The sequence below is a fragment of the Eleutherodactylus coqui genome, chromosome 1 (assembly GCF_035609145.1).
Source record: "Eleutherodactylus coqui strain aEleCoq1 chromosome 1, aEleCoq1.hap1, whole genome shotgun sequence".
In the NCBI taxonomy this organism is placed as follows: domain Eukaryota; kingdom Metazoa; phylum Chordata; class Amphibia; order Anura; family Eleutherodactylidae; genus Eleutherodactylus; species Eleutherodactylus coqui.
The window spans coordinates 9,195,152-9,218,513 of record NC_089837.1 but is presented as its reverse complement, the minus strand read 5'-3'; the positions used below and the strand labels follow the sequence as shown (position 1 = coordinate 9,218,513).

Here is a 23,362-nt window from a genome sequence, read left to right as displayed (position 1 = left end):
CCACTAACGAAGCAGAAGAGTTGGCTTTAGTCACACTAGGGGTGAGAGTTGCATTTTCACGATTGAGAAGTGGTGCGAATTCTATGGCGTTGGTGGTATAGTGGTGAGCATAGCTGCCTTCCAAGCAGTTGACCCGGGTTCGATTCCCGGCCAACGCATTGTTTCTCTTGTTTTGAAGTATTCTTGTTAACACTCTCTCCAGAGGCCAATGGTTGTGCGGTCAGGCTCAAAAAGAGTGCGGCCAGGAGGTATGCAGCTGCAAAGTCTGTGCAAGAGAGCCTCCAAGTTGAAGCATGCAAGGTATCGGACACTCAAAAGCATCCTTCGAGCCGGAATCGAACCAGCGACCTAAGGATTGCTAACTAGCTACTACAGTCCTCCGCTCTACCAGCTGAGCTATCGAAGGTTTAGCCAGATATGCGTGCAGCTGCTTCCTAGGTTTTTGTGTCAGTGCCAACTAAAAAGAAGTTGGCCCTTCATTTGAAGGTAGTGCCAAGTGGAAGTTTTGGAGGATGCGGGCATCGATCCCGCTACCTCTCGCATGCTAAGCGAGCGCTCTACCATTTGAGCTAATCCCCCTCTACGGTTGCTGGCTTCTGGCACTTGGGTCACACCGCAGTCATGTTATCATGCCTAAACCAAGCTATGACCATGGGAGAAGAAAGGTTTCTTTTTTTTTTTTTTTTTTTTTTTTTTTTAAGTGTGGATTTTTTGGTGCCTTGAAATATAAAGGACAGTGGAGTTTGCTGGGCTTTGGGTGGCCTGAAAGAACGAGACAGTGAATTTTTGGGGTACCTTTTTCCTGGGAGCATGAAAAATACAAAACTCTGCGCCTAGCAGAGGATGGTTTCGATCCATCGACCTCTGGGTTATGGGCCCAGCACGCTCCCGCTGCGCCACTCTGCTGCTGCTTAAACCTCTCTTACGAGAAGCCACATTACCGTCTGACTGTTGTCAAGCCACTAACGAAGCAGAAGAGTTGGCTTTAGTCACACTAGGGGTGAGAGTTGCATTTTCACGATTGAGAAGTGGTGCGAATTCTATGGCGTTGGTGGTATAGTGGTGAGCATAGCTGCCTTCCAAGCAGTTGACCCGGGTTCGATTCCCGGCCAACGCATTGTTTCTCTTGTTTTGAAGTATTCTTGTTAACACTCTCTCCAGAGGCCAATGGTTGTGCGGTCAGGCTCAAAAAGAGTGCGGCCAGGAGGTATGCAGCTGCAAAGTCTGTGCAAGAGAGCCTCCAAGTTGAAGCATGCAAGGTTATCGGACACTCAAAAGCATCCTTCGAGCCGGAATCGAACCAGCGACCTAAGGATTGCTAACTAGCTACTACAGTCCTCCGCTCTACCAGCTGAGCTATCGAAGGTTTAGCCAGATATGCGTGCAGCTGCTTCCTAGGTTTTTGTGTCAGTGCCAACTAAAAAGAAGTTGGCCCTTCATTTGAAGGTAGTGCCAAGTGGAAGTTTTGGAGGATGCGGGCATCGATCCCGCTACCTCTCGCATGCTAAGCGAGCGCTCTACCATTTGAGCTAATCCCCCTCTACGGTTGCTGGCTTCTGGCACTCGGGTCACACCGCAGTCATGTTATCATGCCTAAACCAAGCTTTGACCATGGGAGAAGAAAGGTTTCTTTTTTTTTTTTTTTTTAAGTGTGGATTTTTTGGTGCCTTAAATATAAAGGACAGTGGAGTTTGCTGGGCTTTGGGTGGCCTGAAAGAACGAGACAGTGAATTTTTGGGGTACCTTTTTCCTGGGAGCATGAAAAATACAAAACTCTGCGCCTAGCAGAGGATGGTTTCGATCCATCGACCTCTGGGTTATGGGCCCAGCACGCTCCCGCTGCGCCACTCTGCTGCTGCTTAAACCTCTCTTACGAGAAGCCACATTACCGTCTGACTGTTGTCAAGCCACTAACGAAGCAGAAGAGTTGGCTTTAGTCACACTAGGGGTGAGAGTTGCATTTTCACGATTGAGAAGTGGTGCGAATTCTATGGCGTTGGTGGTATAGTGGTGAGCATAGCTGCCTTCCAAGCAGTTGACCCGGGTTCGATTCCCGGCCAACGCATTGTTTCTCTTGTTTTGAAGTATTCTTGTTAACACTCTCTCCAGAGGCCAATGGTTGTGCGGTCAGGCTCAAAAAGAGTGCGGCCAGGAGGTATGCAGCTGCAAAGTCTGTGCAAGAGAGCCTCCAAGTTGAAGCATGCAAGGTTATCGGACACTCAAAAGCATCCTTCGAGCCGGAATCGAACCAGCGACCTAAGGATTGCTAACTAGCTACTACAGTCCTCCGCTCTACCAGCTGAGCTATCGAAGGTTTAGCCAGATATGCGTGCAGCTGCTTCCTAGGTTTTTGTGTCAGTGCCAACTAAAAAGAAGTTGGCCCTTCATTTGAAGGTAGTGCCAAGTGGAAGTTTTGGAGGATGCGGGCATCGATCCCGCTACCTCTCGCATGCTAAGCGAGCGCTCTACCATTTGAGCTAATCCCCCTCTACGGTTGCTGGCTTCTGGCACTCGGGTCACACCGCAGTCATGTTATCATGCCTAAACCAAGCTTTGACCATGGGAGAAGAAAGGTTTCTTTTTTTTTTTTTTTTTTTTTTTTTTTTTTAAGTGTGGATTTTTTGGTGCCTTAAATATAAAGGACAGTGGAGTTTGCTGGGCTTTGGGTGGCCTGAAAGAACGAGACAGTGAATTTTTGGGGTACCTTTTTCCTGGGAGCATGAAAAATACAAAACTCTGCGCCTAGCAGAGGATGGTTTCGATCCATCGACCTCTGGGTTATGGGCCCAGCACGCTCCCGCTGCGCCACTCTGCTGCTGCTTAAACCTCTCTTACGAGAAGCCACATTACCGTCTGACTGTTGTCAAGCCACTAACGAAGCAGAAGAGTTGGCTTTAGTCACACTAGGGGTGAGAGTTGCATTTTCACGATTGAGAAGTGGTGCGAATTCTATGGCGTTGGTGGTATAGTGGTGAGCATAGCTGCCTTCCAAGCAGTTGACCCGGGTTCGATTCCCGGCCAACGCATTGTTTCTCTTGTTTTGAAGTATTCTTGTTAACACTCTCTCCAGAGGCCAATGGTTGTGCGGTCAGGCTCAAAAAGAGTGCGGCCAGGAGGTATGCAGCTGCAAAGTCTGTGCAAGAGAGCCTCCAAGTTGAAGCATGCAAGGTTATCGGACACTCAAAAGCATCCTTCGAGCCGGAATCGAACCAGCGACCTAAGGATTGCTAACTAGCTACTACAGTCCTCCGCTCTACCAGCTGAGCTATCGAAGGTTTAGCCAGATATGCGTGCAGCTGCTTCCTAGGTTTTTGTGTCAGTGCCAACTAAAAAGAAGTTGGCCCTTCATTTGAAGGTAGTGCCAAGTGGAAGTTTTGGAGGATGCGGGCATCGATCCCGCTACCTCTCGCATGCTAAGCGAGCGCTCTACCATTTGAGCTAATCCCCCTCTACGGTTGCTGGCTTCTGGCATTCGGGTCACACCGCAGTCATGTTATCATGCCTAAACCAAGCTATGACCATGGGAGAAGAAAGGTTTCTTTTTTTTTTTTTTTTTAAGTGTGGATTTTTTGGTGCCTTGAAATATAAAGGACAGTGGAGTTTGCTGGGCTTTGGGTGGCCTGAAAGAACGAGACAGTGAATTTTTGGGGTACCTTTTTCCTGGGAGCATGAAAAATACAAAACTCTGCGCCTAGCAGAGGATGGTTTCGATCCATCGACCTCTGGGTTATGGGCCCAGCACGCTCCCGCTGCGCCACTCTGCTGCTGCTTAAACCTCTCTTACGAGAAGCCACATTACCGTCTGACTGTTGTCAAGCCACTAACGAAGCAGAAGAGTTGGCTTTAGTCACACTAGGGGTGAGAGTTGCATTTTCACGATTGAGAAGTGGTGCGAATTCTATGGCGTTGGTGGTATAGTGGTGAGCATAGCTGCCTTCCAAGCAGTTGACCCGGGTTCGATTCCCGGCCAACGCATTGTTTCTCTTGTTTTGAAGTATTCTTGTTAACACTCTCTCCAGAGGCCAATGGTTGTGCGGTCAGGCTCAAAAAGAGTGCGGCCAGGAGGTATGCAGCTGCAAAGTCTGTGCAAGAGAGCCTCCAAGTTGAAGCATGCAAGGTTATCGGACACTCAAAAGCATCCTTCGAGCCGGAATCGAACCAGCGACCTAAGGATTGCTAACTAGCTACTACAGTCCTCCGCTCTACCAGCTGAGCTATCGAAGGTTTAGCCAGATATGCGTGCAGCTGCTTCCTAGGTTTTTGTGTCAGTGCCAACTAAAAAGAAGTTGGCCCTTCATTTGAAGGTAGTGCCAAGTGGAAGTTTTGGAGGATGCGGGCATCGATCCCGCTACCTCTCGCATGCTAAGCGAGCGCTCTACCATTTGAGCTAATCCCCCTCTACGGTTGCTGGCTTCTGGCACTCGGGTCACACCGCAGTCATGTTATCATGCCTAAACCAAGCTTTGACCATGGGAGAAGAAAGGTTTCTTTTTTTTTTTTTTTTTAAGTGTGGATTTTTTGGTGCCTTAAATATAAAGGACAGTGGAGTTTGCTGGGCTTTGGGTGGCCTGAAAGAACGAGACAGTGAATTTTTGGGGTACCTTTTTCCTGGGAGCATGAAAAATACAAAACTCTGCGCCTAGCAGAGGATGGTTTCGATCCATCGACCTCTGGGTTATGGGCCCAGCACGCTCCCGCTGCGCCACTCTGCTGCTGCTTAAACCTCTCTTACGAGAAGCCACATTACCGTCTGACTGTTGTCAAGCCACTAACGAAGCAGAAGAGTTGGCTTTAGTCACACTAGGGGTGAGAGTTGCATTTTCACGATTGAGAAGTGGTGCGAATTCTATGGCGTTGGTGGTATAGTGGTGAGCATAGCTGCCTTCCAAGCAGTTGACCCGGGTTCGATTCCCGGCCAACGCATTGTTTCTCTTGTTTTGAAGTATTCTTGTTAACACTCTCTCCAGAGGCCAATGGTTGTGCGGTCAGGCTCAAAAAGAGTGCGGCCAGGAGGTATGCAGCTGCAAAGTCTGTGCAAGAGAGCCTCCAAGTTGAAGCATGCAAGGTTATCGGACACTCAAAAGCATCCTTCGAGCCGGAATCGAACCAGCGACCTAAGGATTGCTAACTAGCTACTACAGTCCTCCGCTCTACCAGCTGAGCTATCGAAGGTTTAGCCAGATATGCGTGCAGCTGCTTCCTAGGTTTTTGTGTCAGTGCCAACTAAAAAGAAGTTGGCCCTTCATTTGAAGGTAGTGCCAAGTGGAAGTTTTGGAGGATGCGGGCATCGATCCCGCTACCTCTCGCATGCTAAGCGAGCGCTCTACCATTTGAGCTAATCCCCCTCTACGGTTGCTGGCTTCTGGCATTCGGGTCACACCGCAGTCATGTTATCATGCCTAAACCAAGCTATGACCATGGGAGAAGAAAGGTTTCTTTTTTTTTTTTTTTTAAGTGTGGATTTTTTGGTGCCTTGAAATATAAAGGACAGTGGAGTTTGCTGGGCTTTGGGTGGCCTGAAAGAACGAGACAGTGAATTTTTGGGGTACCTTTTTCCTGGGAGCATGAAAAATACAAAACTCTGCGCCTAGCAGAGGATGGTTTCGATCCATCGACCTCTGGGTTATGGGCCCAGCACGCTCCCGCTGCGCCACTCTGCTGCTGCTTAAACCTCTCTTACGAGAAGCCACATTACCGTCTGACTGTTGTCAAGCCACTAACGAAGCAGAAGAGTTGGCTTTAGTCACACTAGGGGTGAGAGTTGCATTTTCACGATTGAGAAGTGGTGCGAATTCTATGGCGTTGGTGGTATAGTGGTGAGCATAGCTGCCTTCCAAGCAGTTGACCCGGGTTCGATTCCCGGCCAACGCATTGTTTCTCTTGTTTTGAAGTATTCTTGTTAACACTCTCTCCAGAGGCCAATGGTTGTGCGGTCAGGCTCAAAAAGAGTGCGGCCAGGAGGTATGCAGCTGCAAAGTCTGTGCAAGAGAGCCTCCAAGTTGAAGCATGCAAGGTATCGGACACTCAAAAGCATCCTTCGAGCCGGAATCGAACCAGCGACCTAAGGATTGCTAACTAGCTACTACAGTCCTCCGCTCTACCAGCTGAGCTATCGAAGGTTTAGCCAGATATGCGTGCAGCTGCTTCCTAGGTTTTTGTGTCAGTGCCAACTAAAAAGAAGTTGGCCCTTCATTTGAAGGTAGTGCCAAGTGGAAGTTTTGGAGGATGCGGGCATCGATCCCGCTACCTCTCGCATGCTAAGCGAGCGCTCTACCATTTGAGCTAATCCCCCTCTACGGTTGCTGGCTTCTGGCACTTGGGTCACACCGCAGTCATGTTATCATGCCTAAACCAAGCTATGACCATGGGAGAAGAAAGGTTTCTTTTTTTTTTTTTTTTTTTTTTTTTTTAAGTGTGGATTTTTTGGTGCCTTGAAATATAAAGGACAGTGGAGTTTGCTGGGCTTTGGGTGGCCTGAAAGAACGAGACAGTGAATTTTTGGGGTACCTTTTTCCTGGGAGCATGAAAAATACAAAACTCTGCGCCTAGCAGAGGATGGTTTCGATCCATCGACCTCTGGGTTATGGGCCCAGCACGCTCCCGCTGCGCCACTCTGCTGCTGCTTAAACCTCTCTTACGAGAAGCCACATTACCGTCTGACTGTTGTCAAGCCACTAACGAAGCAGAAGAGTTGGCTTTAGTCACACTAGGGGTGAGAGTTGCATTTTCACGATTGAGAAGTGGTGCGAATTCTATGGCGTTGGTGGTATAGTGGTGAGCATAGCTGCCTTCCAAGCAGTTGACCCGGGTTCGATTCCCGGCCAACGCATTGTTTCTCTTGTTTTGAAGTATTCTTGTTAACACTCTCTCCAGAGGCCAATGGTTGTGCGGTCAGGCTCAAAAAGAGTGCGGCCAGGAGGTATGCAGCTGCAAAGTCTGTGCAAGAGAGCCTCCAAGTTGAAGCATGCAAGGTTATCGGACACTCAAAAGCATCCTTCGAGCCGGAATCGAACCAGCGACCTAAGGATTGCTAACTAGCTACTACAGTCCTCCGCTCTACCAGCTGAGCTATCGAAGGTTTAGCCAGATATGCGTGCAGCTGCTTCCTAGGTTTTTGTGTCAGTGCCAACTAAAAAGAAGTTGGCCCTTCATTTGAAGGTAGTGCCAAGTGGAAGTTTTGGAGGATGCGGGCATCGATCCCGCTACCTCTCGCATGCTAAGCGAGCGCTCTACCATTTGAGCTAATCCCCCTCTACGGTTGCTGGCTTCTGGCACTCGGGTCACACCGCAGTCATGTTATCATGCCTAAACCAAGCTTTGACCATGGGAGAAGAAAGGTTTCTTTTTTTTTTTTTTTTTAAGTGTGGATTTTTTGGTGCCTTAAATATAAAGGACAGTGGAGTTTGCTGGGCTTTGGGTGGCCTGAAAGAACGAGACAGTGAATTTTTGGGGTACCTTTTTCCTGGGAGCATGAAAAATACAAAACTCTGCGCCTAGCAGAGGATGGTTTCGATCCATCGACCTCTGGGTTATGGGCCCAGCACGCTCCCGCTGCGCCACTCTGCTGCTGCTTAAACCTCTCTTACGAGAAGCCACATTACCGTCTGACTGTTGTCAAGCCACTAACGAAGCAGAAGAGTTGGCTTTAGTCACACTAGGGGTGAGAGTTGCATTTTCACGATTGAGAAGTGGTGCGAATTCTATGGCGTTGGTGGTATAGTGGTGAGCATAGCTGCCTTCCAAGCAGTTGACCCGGGTTCGATTCCCGGCCAACGCATTGTTTCTCTTGTTTTGAAGTATTCTTGTTAACACTCTCTCCAGAGGCCAATGGTTGTGCGGTCAGGCTCAAAAAGAGTGCGGCCAGGAGGTATGCAGCTGCAAAGTCTGTGCAAGAGAGCCTCCAAGTTGAAGCATGCAAGGTTATCGGACACTCAAAAGCATCCTTCGAGCCGGAATCGAACCAGCGACCTAAGGATTGCTAACTAGCTACTACAGTCCTCCGCTCTACCAGCTGAGCTATCGAAGGTTTAGCCAGATATGCGTGCAGCTGCTTCCTAGGTTTTTGTGTCAGTGCCAACTAAAAAGAAGTTGGCCCTTCATTTGAAGGTAGTGCCAAGTGGAAGTTTTGGAGGATGCGGGCATCGATCCCGCTACCTCTCGCATGCTAAGCGAGCGCTCTACCATTTGAGCTAATCCCCCTCTACGGTTGCTGGCTTCTGGCACTCGGGTCACACCGCAGTCATGTTATCATGCCTAAACCAAGCTTTGACCATGGGAGAAGAAAGGTTTCTTTTTTTTTTTTTTTTTTTTTTTTTTTTTTAAGTGTGGATTTTTTGGTGCCTTAAATATAAAGGACAGTGGAGTTTGCTGGGCTTTGGGTGGCCTGAAAGAACGAGACAGTGAATTTTTGGGGTACCTTTTTCCTGGGAGCATGAAAAATACAAAACTCTGCGCCTAGCAGAGGATGGTTTCGATCCATCGACCTCTGGGTTATGGGCCCAGCACGCTCCCGCTGCGCCACTCTGCTGCTGCTTAAACCTCTCTTACGAGAAGCCACATTACCGTCTGACTGTTGTCAAGCCACTAACGAAGCAGAAGAGTTGGCTTTAGTCACACTAGGGGTGAGAGTTGCATTTTCACGATTGAGAAGTGGTGCGAATTCTATGGCGTTGGTGGTATAGTGGTGAGCATAGCTGCCTTCCAAGCAGTTGACCCGGGTTCGATTCCCGGCCAACGCATTGTTTCTCTTGTTTTGAAGTATTCTTGTTAACACTCTCTCCAGAGGCCAATGGTTGTGCGGTCAGGCTCAAAAAGAGTGCGGCCAGGAGGTATGCAGCTGCAAAGTCTGTGCAAGAGAGCCTCCAAGTTGAAGCATGCAAGGTTATCGGACACTCAAAAGCATCCTTCGAGCCGGAATCGAACCAGCGACCTAAGGATTGCTAACTAGCTACTACAGTCCTCCGCTCTACCAGCTGAGCTATCGAAGGTTTAGCCAGATATGCGTGCAGCTGCTTCCTAGGTTTTTGTGTCAGTGCCAACTAAAAAGAAGTTGGCCCTTCATTTGAAGGTAGTGCCAAGTGGAAGTTTTGGAGGATGCGGGCATCGATCCCGCTACCTCTCGCATGCTAAGCGAGCGCTCTACCATTTGAGCTAATCCCCCTCTACGGTTGCTGGCTTCTGGCATTCGGGTCACACCGCAGTCATGTTATCATGCCTAAACCAAGCTATGACCATGGGAGAAGAAAGGTTTCTTTTTTTTTTTTTTTTTAAGTGTGGATTTTTTGGTGCCTTGAAATATAAAGGACAGTGGAGTTTGCTGGGCTTTGGGTGGCCTGAAAGAACGAGACAGTGAATTTTTGGGGTACCTTTTTCCTGGGAGCATGAAAAATACAAAACTCTGCGCCTAGCAGAGGATGGTTTCGATCCATCGACCTCTGGGTTATGGGCCCAGCACGCTCCCGCTGCGCCACTCTGCTGCTGCTTAAACCTCTCTTACGAGAAGCCACATTACCGTCTGACTGTTGTCAAGCCACTAACGAAGCAGAAGAGTTGGCTTTAGTCACACTAGGGGTGAGAGTTGCATTTTCACGATTGAGAAGTGGTGCGAATTCTATGGCGTTGGTGGTATAGTGGTGAGCATAGCTGCCTTCCAAGCAGTTGACCCGGGTTCGATTCCCGGCCAACGCATTGTTTCTCTTGTTTTGAAGTATTCTTGTTAACACTCTCTCCAGAGGCCAATGGTTGTGCGGTCAGGCTCAAAAAGAGTGCGGCCAGGAGGTATGCAGCTGCAAAGTCTGTGCAAGAGAGCCTCCAAGTTGAAGCATGCAAGGTTATCGGACACTCAAAAGCATCCTTCGAGCCGGAATCGAACCAGCGACCTAAGGATTGCTAACTAGCTACTACAGTCCTCCGCTCTACCAGCTGAGCTATCGAAGGTTTAGCCAGATATGCGTGCAGCTGCTTCCTAGGTTTTTGTGTCAGTGCCAACTAAAAAGAAGTTGGCCCTTCATTTGAAGGTAGTGCCAAGTGGAAGTTTTGGAGGATGCGGGCATCGATCCCGCTACCTCTCGCATGCTAAGCGAGCGCTCTACCATTTGAGCTAATCCCCCTCTACGGTTGCTGGCTTCTGGCACTCGGGTCACACCGCAGTCATGTTATCATGCCTAAACCAAGCTTTGACCATGGGAGAAGAAAGGTTTCTTTTTTTTTTTTTTTTTAAGTGTGGATTTTTTGGTGCCTTAAATATAAAGGACAGTGGAGTTTGCTGGGCTTTGGGTGGCCTGAAAGAACGAGACAGTGAATTTTTGGGGTACCTTTTTCCTGGGAGCATGAAAAATACAAAACTCTGCGCCTAGCAGAGGATGGTTTCGATCCATCGACCTCTGGGTTATGGGCCCAGCACGCTCCCGCTGCGCCACTCTGCTGCTGCTTAAACCTCTCTTACGAGAAGCCACATTACCGTCTGACTGTTGTCAAGCCACTAACGAAGCAGAAGAGTTGGCTTTAGTCACACTAGGGGTGAGAGTTGCATTTTCACGATTGAGAAGTGGTGCGAATTCTATGGCGTTGGTGGTATAGTGGTGAGCATAGCTGCCTTCCAAGCAGTTGACCCGGGTTCGATTCCCGGCCAACGCATTGTTTCTCTTGTTTTGAAGTATTCTTGTTAACACTCTCTCCAGAGGCCAATGGTTGTGCGGTCAGGCTCAAAAAGAGTGCGGCCAGGAGGTATGCAGCTGCAAAGTCTGTGCAAGAGAGCCTCCAAGTTGAAGCATGCAAGGTTATCGGACACTCAAAAGCATCCTTCGAGCCGGAATCGAACCAGCGACCTAAGGATTGCTAACTAGCTACTACAGTCCTCCGCTCTACCAGCTGAGCTATCGAAGGTTTAGCCAGATATGCGTGCAGCTGCTTCCTAGGTTTTTGTGTCAGTGCCAACTAAAAAGAAGTTGGCCCTTCATTTGAAGGTAGTGCCAAGTGGAAGTTTTGGAGGATGCGGGCATCGATCCCGCTACCTCTCGCATGCTAAGCGAGCGCTCTACCATTTGAGCTAATCCCCCTCTACGGTTGCTGGCTTCTGGCACTCGGGTCACACCGCAGTCATGTTATCATGCCTAAACCAAGCTTTGACCATGGGAGAAGAAAGGTTTCTTTTTTTTTTTTTTTTTTTTTTTTTTTTTTAAGTGTGGATTTTTTGGTGCCTTAAATATAAAGGACAGTGGAGTTTGCTGGGCTTTGGGTGGCCTGAAAGAACGAGACAGTGAATTTTTGGGGTACCTTTTTCCTGGGAGCATGAAAAATACAAAACTCTGCGCCTAGCAGAGGATGGTTTCGATCCATCGACCTCTGGGTTATGGGCCCAGCACGCTCCCGCTGCGCCACTCTGCTGCTGCTTAAACCTCTCTTACGAGAAGCCACATTACCGTCTGACTGTTGTCAAGCCACTAACGAAGCAGAAGAGTTGGCTTTAGTCACACTAGGGGTGAGAGTTGCATTTTCACGATTGAGAAGTGGTGCGAATTCTATGGCGTTGGTGGTATAGTGGTGAGCATAGCTGCCTTCCAAGCAGTTGACCCGGGTTCGATTCCCGGCCAACGCATTGTTTCTCTTGTTTTGAAGTATTCTTGTTAACACTCTCTCCAGAGGCCAATGGTTGTGCGGTCAGGCTCAAAAAGAGTGCGGCCAGGAGGTATGCAGCTGCAAAGTCTGTGCAAGAGAGCCTCCAAGTTGAAGCATGCAAGGTTATCGGACACTCAAAAGCATCCTTCGAGCCGGAATCGAACCAGCGACCTAAGGATTGCTAACTAGCTACTACAGTCCTCCGCTCTACCAGCTGAGCTATCGAAGGTTTAGCCAGATATGCGTGCAGCTGCTTCCTAGGTTTTTGTGTCAGTGCCAACTAAAAAGAAGTTGGCCCTTCATTTGAAGGTAGTGCCAAGTGGAAGTTTTGGAGGATGCGGGCATCGATCCCGCTACCTCTCGCATGCTAAGCGAGCGCTCTACCATTTGAGCTAATCCCCCTCTACGGTTGCTGGCTTCTGGCATTCGGGTCACACCGCAGTCATGTTATCATGCCTAAACCAAGCTATGACCATGGGAGAAGAAAGGTTTCTTTTTTTTTTTTTTTTAAGTGTGGATTTTTTGGTGCCTTGAAATATAAAGGACAGTGGAGTTTGCTGGGCTTTGGGTGGCCTGAAAGAACGAGACAGTGAATTTTTGGGGTACCTTTTTCCTGGGAGCATGAAAAATACAAAACTCTGCGCCTAGCAGAGGATGGTTTCGATCCATCGACCTCTGGGTTATGGGCCCAGCACGCTCCCGCTGCGCCACTCTGCTGCTGCTTAAACCTCTCTTACGAGAAGCCACATTACCGTCTGACTGTTGTCAAGCCACTAACGAAGCAGAAGAGTTGGCTTTAGTCACACTAGGGGTGAGAGTTGCATTTTCACGATTGAGAAGTGGTGCGAATTCTATGGCGTTGGTGGTATAGTGGTGAGCATAGCTGCCTTCCAAGCAGTTGACCCGGGTTCGATTCCCGGCCAACGCATTGTTTCTCTTGTTTTGAAGTATTCTTGTTAACACTCTCTCCAGAGGCCAATGGTTGTGCGGTCAGGCTCAAAAAGAGTGCGGCCAGGAGGTATGCAGCTGCAAAGTCTGTGCAAGAGAGCCTCCAAGTTGAAGCATGCAAGGTTATCGGACACTCAAAAGCATCCTTCGAGCCGGAATCGAACCAGCGACCTAAGGATTGCTAACTAGCTACTACAGTCCTCCGCTCTACCAGCTGAGCTATCGAAGGTTTAGCCAGATATGCGTGCAGCTGCTTCCTAGGTTTTTGTGTCAGTGCCAACTAAAAAGAAGTTGGCCCTTCATTTGAAGGTAGTGCCAAGTGGAAGTTTTGGAGGATGCGGGCATCGATCCCGCTACCTCTCGCATGCTAAGCGAGCGCTCTACCATTTGAGCTAATCCCCCTCTACGGTTGCTGGCTTCTGGCATTCGGGTCACACCGCAGTCATGTTATCATGCCTAAACCAAGCTATGACCATGGGAGAAGAAAGGTTTCTTTTTTTTTTTTTTTTAAGTGTGGATTTTTTGGTGCCTTGAAATATAAAGGACAGTGGAGTTTGCTGGGCTTTGGGTGGCCTGAAAGAACGAGACAGTGAATTTTTGGGGTACCTTTTTCCTGGGAGCATGAAAAATACAAAACTCTGCGCCTAGCAGAGGATGGTTTCGATCCATCGACCTCTGGGTTATGGGCCCAGCACGCTCCCGCTGCGCCACTCTGCTGCTGCTTAAACCTCTCTTACGAGAAGCCACATTACCGTCTGACTGTTGTCAAGCCACTAACGAAGCAGAAGAGTTGGCTTTAGTCACACTAGGGGTGAGAGTTGCATTTTCACGATTGAGAAGTGGTGCGAATTCTATGGCGTTGGTGGTATAGTGGTGAGCATAGCTGCCTTCCAAGCAGTTGACCCGGGTTCGATTCCCGGCCAACGCATTGTTTCTCTTGTTTTGAAGTATTCTAGTGAACACTCTCTCCAGAGGCCAATGGTTGTGCGGTCAGGCTCAAAAAGAGTGCGGCCAGGAGGTATGCAGCTGCAAAGTCTGTGCAAGAGAGCCTCCAAGTTGAAGCATGCAAGGTTATCGGACACTCAAAAGCATCCTTCGAGCCGGAATCGAACCAGCGACCTAAGGATTGCTAACTAGCTACTACAGTCCTCCGCTCTACCAGCTGAGCTATCGAAGGTTTAGCCAGATATGCGTGCAGCTGCTTCCTAGGTTTTTGTGTCAGTGCCAACTAAAAAGAAGTTGGCCCTTCATTTGAAGGTAGTGCCAAGTGGAAGTTTTGGAGGATGCGGGCATCGATCCCGCTACCTCTCGCATGCTAAGCGAGCGCTCTACCATTTGAGCTAATCCCCCTCTACGGTTGCTGGCTTCTGGCATTCGGGTCACACCGCAGTCATGTTATCATGCCTAAACCAAGCTATGACCATGGGAGAAGAAAGGTTTCTTTTTTTTTTTTTTTTTAAGTGTGGATTTTTTGGTGCCTTGAAATATAAAGGACAGTGGAGTTTGCTGGGCTTTGGGTGGCCTGAAAGAACGAGACAGTGAATTTTTGGGGTACCTTTTTCCTGGGAGCATGAAAAATACAAAACTCTGCGCCTAGCAGAGGATGGTTTCGATCCATCGACCTCTGGGTTATGGGCCCAGCACGCTCCCGCTGCGCCACTCTGCTGCTGCTTAAACCTCTCTTACGAGAAGCCACATTACCGTCTGACTGTTGTCAAGCCACTAACGAAGCAGAAGAGTTGGCTTTAGTCACACTAGGGGTGAGAGTTGCATTTTCACGATTGAGAAGTGGTGCGAATTCTATGGCGTTGGTGGTATAGTGGTGAGCATAGCTGCCTTCCAAGCAGTTGACCCGGGTTCGATTCCCGGCCAACGCATTGTTTCTCTTGTTTTGAAGTATTCTTGTTAACACTCTCTCCAGAGGCCAATGGTTGTGCGGTCAGGCTCAAAAAGAGTGCGGCCAGGAGGTATGCAGCTGCAAAGTCTGTGCAAGAGAGCCTCCAAGTTGAAGCATGCAAGGTTATCGGACACTCAAAAGCATCCTTCGAGCCGGAATCGAACCAGCGACCTAAGGATTGCTAACTAGCTACTACAGTCCTCCGCTCTACCAGCTGAGCTATCGAAGGTTTAGCCAGATATGCGTGCAGCTGCTTCCTAGGTTTTTGTGTCAGTGCCAACTAAAAAGAAGTTGGCCCTTCATTTGAAGGTAGTGCCAAGTGGAAGTTTTGGAGGATGCGGGCATCGATCCCGCTACCTCTCGCATGCTAAGCGAGCGCTCTACCATTTGAGCTAATCCCCCTCTACGGTTGCTGGCTTCTGGCATTCGGGTCACACCGCAGTCATGTTATCATGCCTAAACCAAGCTATGACCATGGGAGAAGAAAGGTTTCTTTTTTTTTTTTTTTTTAAGTGTGGATTTTTTGGTGCCTTGAAATATAAAGGACAGTGGAGTTTGCTGGGCTTTGGGTGGCCTGAAAGAACGAGACAGTGAATTTTTGGGGTACCTTTTTCCTGGGAGCATGAAAAATACAAAACTCTGCGCCTAGCAGAGGATGGTTTCGATCCATCGACCTCTGGGTTATGGGCCCAGCACGCTCCCGCTGCGCCACTCTGCTGCTGCTTAAACCTCTCTTACGAGAAGCCACATTACCGTCTGACTGTTGTCAAGCCACTAACGAAGCAGAAGAGTTGGCTTTAGTCACACTAGGGGTGAGAGTTGCATTTTCACGATTGAGAAGTGGTGCGAATTCTATGGCGTTGGTGGTATAGTGGTGAGCATAGCTGCCTTCCAAGCAGTTGACCCGGGTTCGATTCCCGGCCAACGCATTGTTTCTCTTGTTTTGAAGTATTCTTGTTAACACTCTCTCCAGAGGCCAATGGTTGTGCGGTCAGGCTCAAAAAGAGTGCGGCCAGGAGGTATGCAGCTGCAAAGTCTGTGCAAGAGAGCCTCCAAGTTGAAGCATGCAAGGTTATCGGACACTCAAAAGCATCCTTCGAGCCGGAATCGAACCAGCGACCTAAGGATTGCTAACTAGCTACTACAGTCCTCCGCTCTACCAGCTGAGCTATCGAAGGTTTAGCCAGATATGCGTGCAGCTGCTTCCTAGGTTTTTGTGTCAGTGCCAACTAAAAAGAAGTTGGCCCTTCATTTGAAGGTAGTGCCAAGTGGAAGTTTTGGAGGATGCGGGCATCGATCCCGCTACCTCTCGCATGCTAAGCGAGCGCTCTACCATTTGAGCTAATCCCCCTCTACGGTTGCTGGCTTCTGGCACTCGGGTCACACCGCAGTCATGTTATCATGCCTAAACCAAGCTTTGACCATGGGAGAAGAAAGGTTTCTTTTTTTTTTTTTTTTTAAGTGTGGATTTTTTGGTGCCTTAAATATAAAGGACAGTGGAGTTTGCTGGGCTTTGGGTGGCCTGAAAGAACGAGACAGTGAATTTTTGGGGTACCTTTTTCCTGGGAGCATGAAAAATACAAAACTCTGCGCCTAGCAGAGGATGGTTTCGATCCATCGACCTCTGGGTTATGGGCCCAGCACGCTCCCGCTGCGCCACTCTGCTGCTGCTTAAACCTCTCTTACGAGAAGCCACATTACCGTCTGACTGTTGTCAAGCCACTAACGAAGCAGAAGAGTTGGCTTTAGTCACACTAGGGGTGAGAGTTGCATTTTCACGATTGAGAAGTGGTGCGAATTCTATGGCGTTGGTGGTATAGTGGTGAGCATAGCTGCCTTCCAAGCAGTTGACCCGGGTTCGATTCCCGGCCAACGCATTGTTTCTCTTGTTTTGAAGTATTCTTGTTAACACTCTCTCCAGAGGCCAATGGTTGTGCGGTCAGGCTCAAAAAGAGTGCGGCCAGGAGGTATGCAGCTGCAAAGTCTGTGCAAGAGAGCCTCCAAGTTGAAGCATGCAAGGTTATCGGACACTCAAAAGCATCCTTCGAGCCGGAATCGAACCAGCGACCTAAGGATTGCTAACTAGCTACTACAGTCCTCCGCTCTACCAGCTGAGCTATCGAAGGTTTAGCCAGATATGCGTGCAGCTGCTTCCTAGGTTTTTGTGTCAGTGCCAACTAAAAAGAAGTTGGCCCTTCATTTGAAGGTAGTGCCAAGTGGAAGTTTTGGAGGATGCGGGCATCGATCCCGCTACCTCTCGCATGCTAAGCGAGCGCTCTACCATTTGAGCTAATCCCCCTCTACGGTTGCTGGCTTCTGGCACTCGGGTCACACCGCAGTCATGTTATCATGCCTAAACCAAGCTTTGACCATGGGAGAAGAAAGGTTTCTTTTTTTTTTTTTTTTTTTTTTTTTTTTTAAGTGTGGATTTTTTGGTGCCTTAAATATAAAGGACAGTGGAGTTTGCTGGGCTTTGGGTGGCCTGAAAGAACGAGACAGTGAATTTTTGGGGTACCTTTTTCCTGGGAGCATGAAAAATACAAAACTCTGCGCCTAGCAGAGGATGGTTTCGATCCATCGACCTCTGGGTTATGGGCCCAGCACGCTCCCGCTGCGCCACTCTGCTGCTGCTTAAACCTCTCTTACGAGAAGCCACATTACCGTCTGACTGTTGTCAAGCCACTAACGAAGCAGAAGAGTTGGCTTTAGTCACACTAGGGGTGAGAGTTGCATTTTCACGATTGAGAAGTGGTGCGAATTCTATGGCGTTGGTGGTATAGTGGTGAGCATAGCTGCCTTCCAAGCAGTTGACCCGGGTTCGATTCCCGGCCAACGCATTGTTTCTCTTGTTTTGAAGTATTCTTGTTAACACTCTCTCCAGAGGCCAATGGTTGTGCGGTCAGGCTCAAAAAGAGTGCGGCCAGGAGGTATGCAGCTGCAAAGTCTGTGCAAGAGAGCCTCCAAGTTGAAGCATGCAAGGTATCGGACACTCAAAAGCATCCTTCGAGCCGGAATCGAACCAGCGACCTAAGGATTGCTAACTAGCTACTACAGTCCTCCGCTCTACCAGCTGAGCTATCGAAGGTTTAGCCAGATATGCGTGCAGCTGCTTCCTAGGTTTTTGTGTCAGTGCCAACTAAAAAGAAGTTGGCCCTTCATTTGAAGGTAGTGCCAAGTGGAAGTTTTGGAGGATGCGGGCATCGATCCCGCTACCTCTCGCATGCTAAGCGAGCGCTCTACCATTTGAGCTAATCCCCCTCTACGGTTGCTGGCTTCTGGCACTCGGGTCACACCGCAGTCATGTTATCATGCCTAAACCAAGCTATGACCATGGGAGAAGAAAGGTTTCTTTTTTTTTTTTTTTTTTTTTTTTTTAAGTGTCGATTTTTTGGTGCCTTGAAATATAAAGGACAGTGGAGTTTGCTGGGCTTTGGGTGGCCTGAAAGAACGAGACAGTGAATTTTTGGGGTACCTTTTTCCTGGGAGCATGAAAAATACAAAACTCTGCGCCTAGCAGAGGATGGTTTCGATCCATCGACCTCTGGGTTATGGGCCCAGCACGCTCCCGCTGCGCCACTCTGCTGCTGCTTAAACCTCTCTTACGAGAAGCCACATTACCGTCTGACTGTTGTCAAGCCACTAACGAAGCAGAAGAGTTGGCTTTAGTCACACTAGGGGTGAGAGTTGCATTTTCACGATTGAGAAGTGGTGCGAATTCTATGGCGTTGGTGGTATAGTGGTGAGCATAGCTGCCTTCCAAGCAGTTGACCCGGGTTCGATTCCCGGCCAACGCATTGTTTCTCTTGTTTTGAAGTATTCTAGTGAACACTCTCTCCAGAGGCCAATGGTTGTGCGGTCAGGCTCAAAAAGAGTGCGGCCAGGAGGTATGCAGCTGCAAAGTCTGTGCAAGAGAGCCTCCAAGTTGAAGCATGCAAGGTTATCGGACACTCAAAAGCATCCTTCGAGCCGGAATCGAACCAGCGACCTAAGGATTGCTAACTAGCTACTACAGTCCTCCGCTCTACCAGCTGAGCTATCGAAGGTTTAGCCAGATATGCGTGCAGCTGCTTCCTAGGTTTTTGTGTCAGTGCCAACTAAAAAGAAGTTGGCCCTTCATTTGAAGGTAGTGCCAAGTGGAAGTTTTGGAGGATGCGGGCATCGATCCCGCTACCTCTCGCATGCTAAGCGAGCGCTCTACCATTTGAGCTAATCCCCCTCTACGGTTGCTGGCTTCTGGCATTCGGGTCACACCGCAGTCATGTTATCATGCCTAAACCAAGCTATGACCATGGGAGAAGAAAGGTTTCTTTTTTTTTTTTTTTTTAAGTGTGGATTTTTTGGTGCCTTGAAATATAAAGGACAGTGGAGTTTGCTGGGCTTTGGGTGGCCTGAAAGAACGAGACAGTGAATTTTTGGGGTACCTTTTTCCTGGGAGCATGAAAAATACAAAACTCTGCGCCTAGCAGAGGATGGTTTCGATCCATCGACCTCTGGGTTATGGGCCCAGCACGCTCCCGCTGCGCCACTCTGCTGCTGCTTAAACCTCTCTTACGAGAAGCCACATTACCGTCTGACTGTTGTCAAGCCACTAACGAAGCAGAAGAGTTGGCTTTAGTCACACTAGGGGTGAGAGTTGCATTTTCACGATTGAGAAGTGGTGCGAATTCTATGGCGTTGGTGGTATAGTGGTGAGCATAGCTGCCTTCCAAGCAGTTGACCCGGGTTCGATTCCCGGCCAACGCATTGTTTCTCTTGTTTTGAAGTATTCTTGTTAACACTCTCTCCAGAGGCCAATGGTTGTGCGGTCAGGCTCAAAAAGAGTGCGGCCAGGAGGTATGCAGCTGCAAAGTCTGTGCAAGAGAGCCTCCAAGTTGAAGCATGCAAGGTTATCGGACACTCAAAAGCATCCTTCGAGCCGGAATCGAACCAGCGACCTAAGGATTGCTAACTAGCTACTACAGTCCTCCGCTCTACCAGCTGAGCTATCGAAGGTTTAGCCAGATATGCGTGCAGCTGCTTCCTAGGTTTTTGTGTCAGTGCCAACTAAAAAGAAGTTGGCCCTTCATTTGAAGGTAGTGCCAAGTGGAAGTTTTGGAGGATGCGGGCATCGATCCCGCTACCTCTCGCATGCTAAGCGAGCGCTCTACCATTTGAGCTAATCCCCCTCTACGGTTGCTGGCTTCTGGCACTCGGGTCACACCGCAGTCATGTTATCATGCCTAAACCAAGCTTTGACCATGGGAGAAGAAAGGTTTCTTTTTTTTTTTTTTTTTTTTAAGTGTGGATTTTTTGGTGCCTTAAATATAAAGGACAGTGGAGTTTGCTGGGCTTTGGGTGGCCTGAAAGAACGAGACAGTGAATTTTTGGGGTACCTTTTTCCTGGGAGCATGAAAAATACAAAACTCTGCGCCTAGCAGAGGATGGTTTCGATCCATCGACCTCTGGGTTATGGGCCCAGCACGCTCCCGCTGCGCCACTCTGCTGCTGCTTAAACCTCTCTTACGAGAAGCCACATTACCGTCTGACTGTTGTCAAGCCACTAACGAAGCAGAAGAGTTGGCTTTAGTCACACTAGGGGTGAGAGTTGCATTTTCACGATTGAGAAGTGGTGCGAATTCTATGGCGTTGGTGGTATAGTGGTGAGCATAGCTGCCTTCCAAGCAGTTGACCCGGGTTCGATTCCCGGCCAACGCATTGTTTCTCTTGTTTTGAAGTATTCTTGTTAACACTCTCTCCAGAGGCCAATGGTTGTGCGGTCAGGCTCAAAAAGAGTGCGGCCAGGAGGTATGCAGCTGCAAAGTCTGTGCAAGAGAGCCTCCAAGTTGAAGCATGCAAGGTTATCGGACACTCAAAAGCATCCTTCGAGCCGGAATCGAACCAGCGACCTAAGGATTGCTAACTAGCTACTACAGTCCTCCGCTCTACCAGCTGAGCTATCGAAGGTTTAGCCAGATATGCGTGCAGCTGCTTCCTAGGTTTTTGTGTCAGTGCCAACTAAAAAGAAGTTGGCCCTTCATTTGAAGGTAGTGCCAAGTGGAAGTTTTGGAGGATGCGGGCATCGATCCCGCTACCTCTCGCATGCTAAGCGAGCGCTCTACCATTTGAGCTAATCCCCCTCTACGGTTGCTGGCTTCTGGCATTCGGGTCACACCGCAGTCATGTTATCATGCCTAAACCAAGCTATGACCATGGGAGAAGAAAGGTTTCTTTTTTTTTTTTTTTTTAAGTGTGGATTTTTTGGTGCCTTGAAATATAAAGGACAGTGGAGTTTGCTGGGCTTTGGGTGGCCTGAAAGAACGAGACAGTGAATTTTTGGGGTACCTTTTTCCTGGGAGCATGAAAAATACAAAACTCTGCGCCTAGCAGAGGATGGTTTCGATCCATCGACCTCTGGGTTATGGGCCCAGCACGCTCCCGCTGCGCCACTCTGCTGCTGCTTAAACCTCTCTTACGAGAAGCCACATTACCGTCTGACTGTTGTCAAGCCACTAACGAAGCAGAAGAGTTGGCTTTAGTCACACTAGGGGTGAGAGTTGCATTTTCACGATTGAGAAGTGGTGCGAATTCTATGGCGTTGGTGGTATAGTGGTGAGCATAGCTGCCTTCCAAGCAGTTGACCCGGGTTCGATTCCCGGCCAACGCATTGTTTCTCTTGTTTTGAAGTATTCTAGTGAACACTCTCTCCAGAGGCCAATGGTTGTGCGGTCAGGCTCAAAAAGAGTGCGGCCAGGAGGTATGCAGCTGCAAAGTCTGTGCAAGAGAGCCTCCAAGTTGAAGCATGCAAGGTTATCGGACACTCAAAAGCATCCTTCGAGCCGGAATCGAACCAGCGACCTAAGGATTGCTAACTAGCTACTACAGTCCTCCGCTCTACCAGCTGAGCTATCGAAGGTTTAGCCAGATATGCGTGCAGCTGCTTCCTAGGTTTTTGTGTCAGTGCCAACTAAAAAGAAGTTGGCCCTTCATTTGAAGGTAGTGCCAAGTGGAAGTTTTGGAGGATGCGGGCATCGATCCCGCTACCTCTCGCATGCTAAGCGAGCGCTCTACCATTTGAGCTAATCCCCCTCTACGGTTGCTGGCTTCTGGCACTCGGGTCACACCGCAGTCATGTTATCATGCCTAAACCAAGCTTTGACCATGGGAGAAGAAAGGTTTCTTTTTTTTTTTTTTTTTTTTAAGTGTGGATTTTTTGGTGCCTTAAATATAAAGGACAGTGGAGTTTGCTGGGCTTTGGGTGGCCTGAAAGAACGAGACAGTGAATTTTTGGGGTACCTTTTTCCTGGGAGCATGAAAAATACAAAACTCTGCGCCTAGCAGAGGATGGTTTCGATCCATCGACCTCTGGGTTATGGGCCCAGCACGCTCCCGCTGCGCCACTCTGCTGCTGCTTAAACCTCTCTTACGAGAAGCCACATTACCGTCTGACTGTTGTCAAGCCACTAACGAAGCAGAAGAGTTGGCTTTAGTCACACTAGGGGTGAGAGTTGCATTTTCACGATTGAGAAGTGGTGCGAATTCTATGGCGTTGGTGGTATAGTGGTGAGCATAGCTGCCTTCCAAGCAGTTGACCCGGGTTCGATTCCCGGCCAACGCATTGTTTCTCTTGTTTTGAAGTATTCTTGTTAACACTCTCTCCAGAGGCCAATGGTTGTGCGGTCAGGCTCAAAAAGAGTGCGGCCAGGAGGTATGCAGCTGCAAAGTCTGTGCAAGAGAGCCTCCAAGTTGAAGCATGCAAGGTTATCGGACACTCAAAAGCATCCTTCGAGCCGGAATCGAACCAGCGACCTAAGGATTGCTAACTAGCTACTACAGTCCTCCGCTCTACCAGCTGAGCTATCGAAGGTTTAGCCAGATATGCGTGCAGCTGCTTCCTAGGTTTTTGTGTCAGTGCCAACTAAAAAGAAGTTGGCCCTTCATTTGAAGGTAGTGCCAAGTGGAAGTTTTGGAGGATGCGGGCATCGATCCCGCTACCTCTCGCATGCTAAGCGAGCGCTCTACCATTTGAGCTAATCCCCCTCTACGGTTGCTGGCTTCTGGCATTCGGGTCACACCGCAGTCATGTTATCATGCCTAAACCAAGCTATGACCATGGGAGAAGAAAGGTTTCTTTTTTTTTTTTTTTTAAGTGTGGATTTTTTGGTGCCTTGAAATATAAAGGACAGTGGAGTTTGCTGGGCTTTGGGTGGCCTGAAAGAACGAGACAGTGAATTTTTGGGGTACCTTTTTCCTGGGAGCATGAAAAATACAAAACTCTGCGCCTAGCAGAGGATGGTTTCGATCCATCGACCTCTGGGTTATGGGCCCAGCACGCTCCCGCTGCGCCACTCTGCTGCTGCTTAAACCTCTCTTACGAGAAGCCACATTACCGTCTGACTGTTGTCAAGCCACTAACGAAGCAGAAGAGTTGGCTTTAGTCACACTAGGGGTGAGAGTTGCATTTTCACGATTGAGAAGTGGTGCGAATTCTATGGCGTTGGTGGTATAGTGGTGAGCATAGCTGCCTTCCAAGCAGTTGACCCGGGTTCGATTCCCGGCCAACGCATTGTTCCTCTTGTTTTGAAGTATTCTTGTTAACACTCTCTCCAGAGGCCAATGGTTGTGCGGTCAGGCTCAAAAAGAGTGCGGCCAGGAGGTATGCAGCTGCAAAGTCTGTGCAAGAGAGCCTCCAAGTTGAAGCATGCAAGGTTATCGGACACTCAAAAGCATCCTTCGAGCCGGAATCGAACCAGCGACCTAAGGATTGCTAACTAGCTACTACAGTCCTCCGCTCTACCAGCTGAGCTATCGAAGGTTTAGCCAGATATGCGTGCAGCTGCTTCCTAGGTTTTTGTGTCAGTGCCAACTAAAAAGAAGTTGGCCCTTCATTTGAAGGTAGTGCCAAGTGGAAGTTTTGGAGGATGC

General features: G+C 48.9%; 25 non-coding genes across 25 annotated transcripts; all 25 read left to right on the top strand.

The window, feature by feature from the left end:
• Positions 1-86: 86 nt before the first annotated feature.
• On the top strand, positions 87-158 carry TRNAG-UCC (transfer RNA glycine (anticodon UCC)). The gene has a single exon. It is a non-coding gene; the product is annotated as a tRNA-Gly (tRNA).
• An 887-nt stretch (positions 159-1,045) lies between these two features.
• On the top strand, positions 1,046-1,117 carry TRNAG-UCC (transfer RNA glycine (anticodon UCC)). Its single transcript has one exon. It is a non-coding gene; the product is annotated as a tRNA-Gly (tRNA).
• Positions 1,118-1,993: 876 nt separating this feature from the next.
• Positions 1,994-2,065, top strand: TRNAG-UCC (transfer RNA glycine (anticodon UCC)). The gene has a single exon. It is a non-coding gene; the product is annotated as a tRNA-Gly (tRNA).
• Positions 2,066-2,954: 889 nt separating this feature from the next.
• Positions 2,955-3,026, top strand: TRNAG-UCC (transfer RNA glycine (anticodon UCC)). Its single transcript has one exon. It is a non-coding gene; the product is annotated as a tRNA-Gly (tRNA).
• An 877-nt stretch (positions 3,027-3,903) lies between these two features.
• TRNAG-UCC (transfer RNA glycine (anticodon UCC)) lies at positions 3,904-3,975 on the top strand. The gene has a single exon. It is a non-coding gene; the product is annotated as a tRNA-Gly (tRNA).
• Positions 3,976-4,851: 876 nt separating this feature from the next.
• Positions 4,852-4,923, top strand: TRNAG-UCC (transfer RNA glycine (anticodon UCC)). The gene has a single exon. It is a non-coding gene; the product is annotated as a tRNA-Gly (tRNA).
• An 876-nt stretch (positions 4,924-5,799) lies between these two features.
• Positions 5,800-5,871, top strand: TRNAG-UCC (transfer RNA glycine (anticodon UCC)). The gene has a single exon. It is a non-coding gene; the product is annotated as a tRNA-Gly (tRNA).
• Positions 5,872-6,757: 886 nt separating this feature from the next.
• Positions 6,758-6,829, top strand: TRNAG-UCC (transfer RNA glycine (anticodon UCC)). Its single transcript has one exon. It is a non-coding gene; the product is annotated as a tRNA-Gly (tRNA).
• An 876-nt stretch (positions 6,830-7,705) lies between these two features.
• On the top strand, positions 7,706-7,777 carry TRNAG-UCC (transfer RNA glycine (anticodon UCC)). The gene has a single exon. It is a non-coding gene; the product is annotated as a tRNA-Gly (tRNA).
• An 889-nt stretch (positions 7,778-8,666) lies between these two features.
• Positions 8,667-8,738, top strand: TRNAG-UCC (transfer RNA glycine (anticodon UCC)). The gene has a single exon. It is a non-coding gene; the product is annotated as a tRNA-Gly (tRNA).
• An 877-nt stretch (positions 8,739-9,615) lies between these two features.
• TRNAG-UCC (transfer RNA glycine (anticodon UCC)) lies at positions 9,616-9,687 on the top strand. The gene has a single exon. It is a non-coding gene; the product is annotated as a tRNA-Gly (tRNA).
• An 876-nt stretch (positions 9,688-10,563) lies between these two features.
• On the top strand, positions 10,564-10,635 carry TRNAG-UCC (transfer RNA glycine (anticodon UCC)). Its single transcript has one exon. It is a non-coding gene; the product is annotated as a tRNA-Gly (tRNA).
• Positions 10,636-11,524: 889 nt separating this feature from the next.
• Positions 11,525-11,596, top strand: TRNAG-UCC (transfer RNA glycine (anticodon UCC)). The gene has a single exon. It is a non-coding gene; the product is annotated as a tRNA-Gly (tRNA).
• Positions 11,597-12,472: 876 nt separating this feature from the next.
• On the top strand, positions 12,473-12,544 carry TRNAG-UCC (transfer RNA glycine (anticodon UCC)). Its single transcript has one exon. It is a non-coding gene; the product is annotated as a tRNA-Gly (tRNA).
• Positions 12,545-13,420: 876 nt separating this feature from the next.
• TRNAG-UCC (transfer RNA glycine (anticodon UCC)) lies at positions 13,421-13,492 on the top strand. The gene has a single exon. It is a non-coding gene; the product is annotated as a tRNA-Gly (tRNA).
• An 877-nt stretch (positions 13,493-14,369) lies between these two features.
• On the top strand, positions 14,370-14,441 carry TRNAG-UCC (transfer RNA glycine (anticodon UCC)). Its single transcript has one exon. It is a non-coding gene; the product is annotated as a tRNA-Gly (tRNA).
• Positions 14,442-15,318: 877 nt separating this feature from the next.
• On the top strand, positions 15,319-15,390 carry TRNAG-UCC (transfer RNA glycine (anticodon UCC)). Its single transcript has one exon. It is a non-coding gene; the product is annotated as a tRNA-Gly (tRNA).
• An 876-nt stretch (positions 15,391-16,266) lies between these two features.
• On the top strand, positions 16,267-16,338 carry TRNAG-UCC (transfer RNA glycine (anticodon UCC)). The gene has a single exon. It is a non-coding gene; the product is annotated as a tRNA-Gly (tRNA).
• An 888-nt stretch (positions 16,339-17,226) lies between these two features.
• Positions 17,227-17,298, top strand: TRNAG-UCC (transfer RNA glycine (anticodon UCC)). Its single transcript has one exon. It is a non-coding gene; the product is annotated as a tRNA-Gly (tRNA).
• Positions 17,299-18,183: 885 nt separating this feature from the next.
• On the top strand, positions 18,184-18,255 carry TRNAG-UCC (transfer RNA glycine (anticodon UCC)). The gene has a single exon. It is a non-coding gene; the product is annotated as a tRNA-Gly (tRNA).
• An 877-nt stretch (positions 18,256-19,132) lies between these two features.
• TRNAG-UCC (transfer RNA glycine (anticodon UCC)) lies at positions 19,133-19,204 on the top strand. Its single transcript has one exon. It is a non-coding gene; the product is annotated as a tRNA-Gly (tRNA).
• Positions 19,205-20,083: 879 nt separating this feature from the next.
• Positions 20,084-20,155, top strand: TRNAG-UCC (transfer RNA glycine (anticodon UCC)). The gene has a single exon. It is a non-coding gene; the product is annotated as a tRNA-Gly (tRNA).
• An 877-nt stretch (positions 20,156-21,032) lies between these two features.
• Positions 21,033-21,104, top strand: TRNAG-UCC (transfer RNA glycine (anticodon UCC)). The gene has a single exon. It is a non-coding gene; the product is annotated as a tRNA-Gly (tRNA).
• Positions 21,105-21,983: 879 nt separating this feature from the next.
• On the top strand, positions 21,984-22,055 carry TRNAG-UCC (transfer RNA glycine (anticodon UCC)). Its single transcript has one exon. It is a non-coding gene; the product is annotated as a tRNA-Gly (tRNA).
• Positions 22,056-22,931: 876 nt separating this feature from the next.
• On the top strand, positions 22,932-23,003 carry TRNAG-UCC (transfer RNA glycine (anticodon UCC)). The gene has a single exon. It is a non-coding gene; the product is annotated as a tRNA-Gly (tRNA).
• The last annotated feature ends 359 nt before the right edge of the window (positions 23,004-23,362 follow it).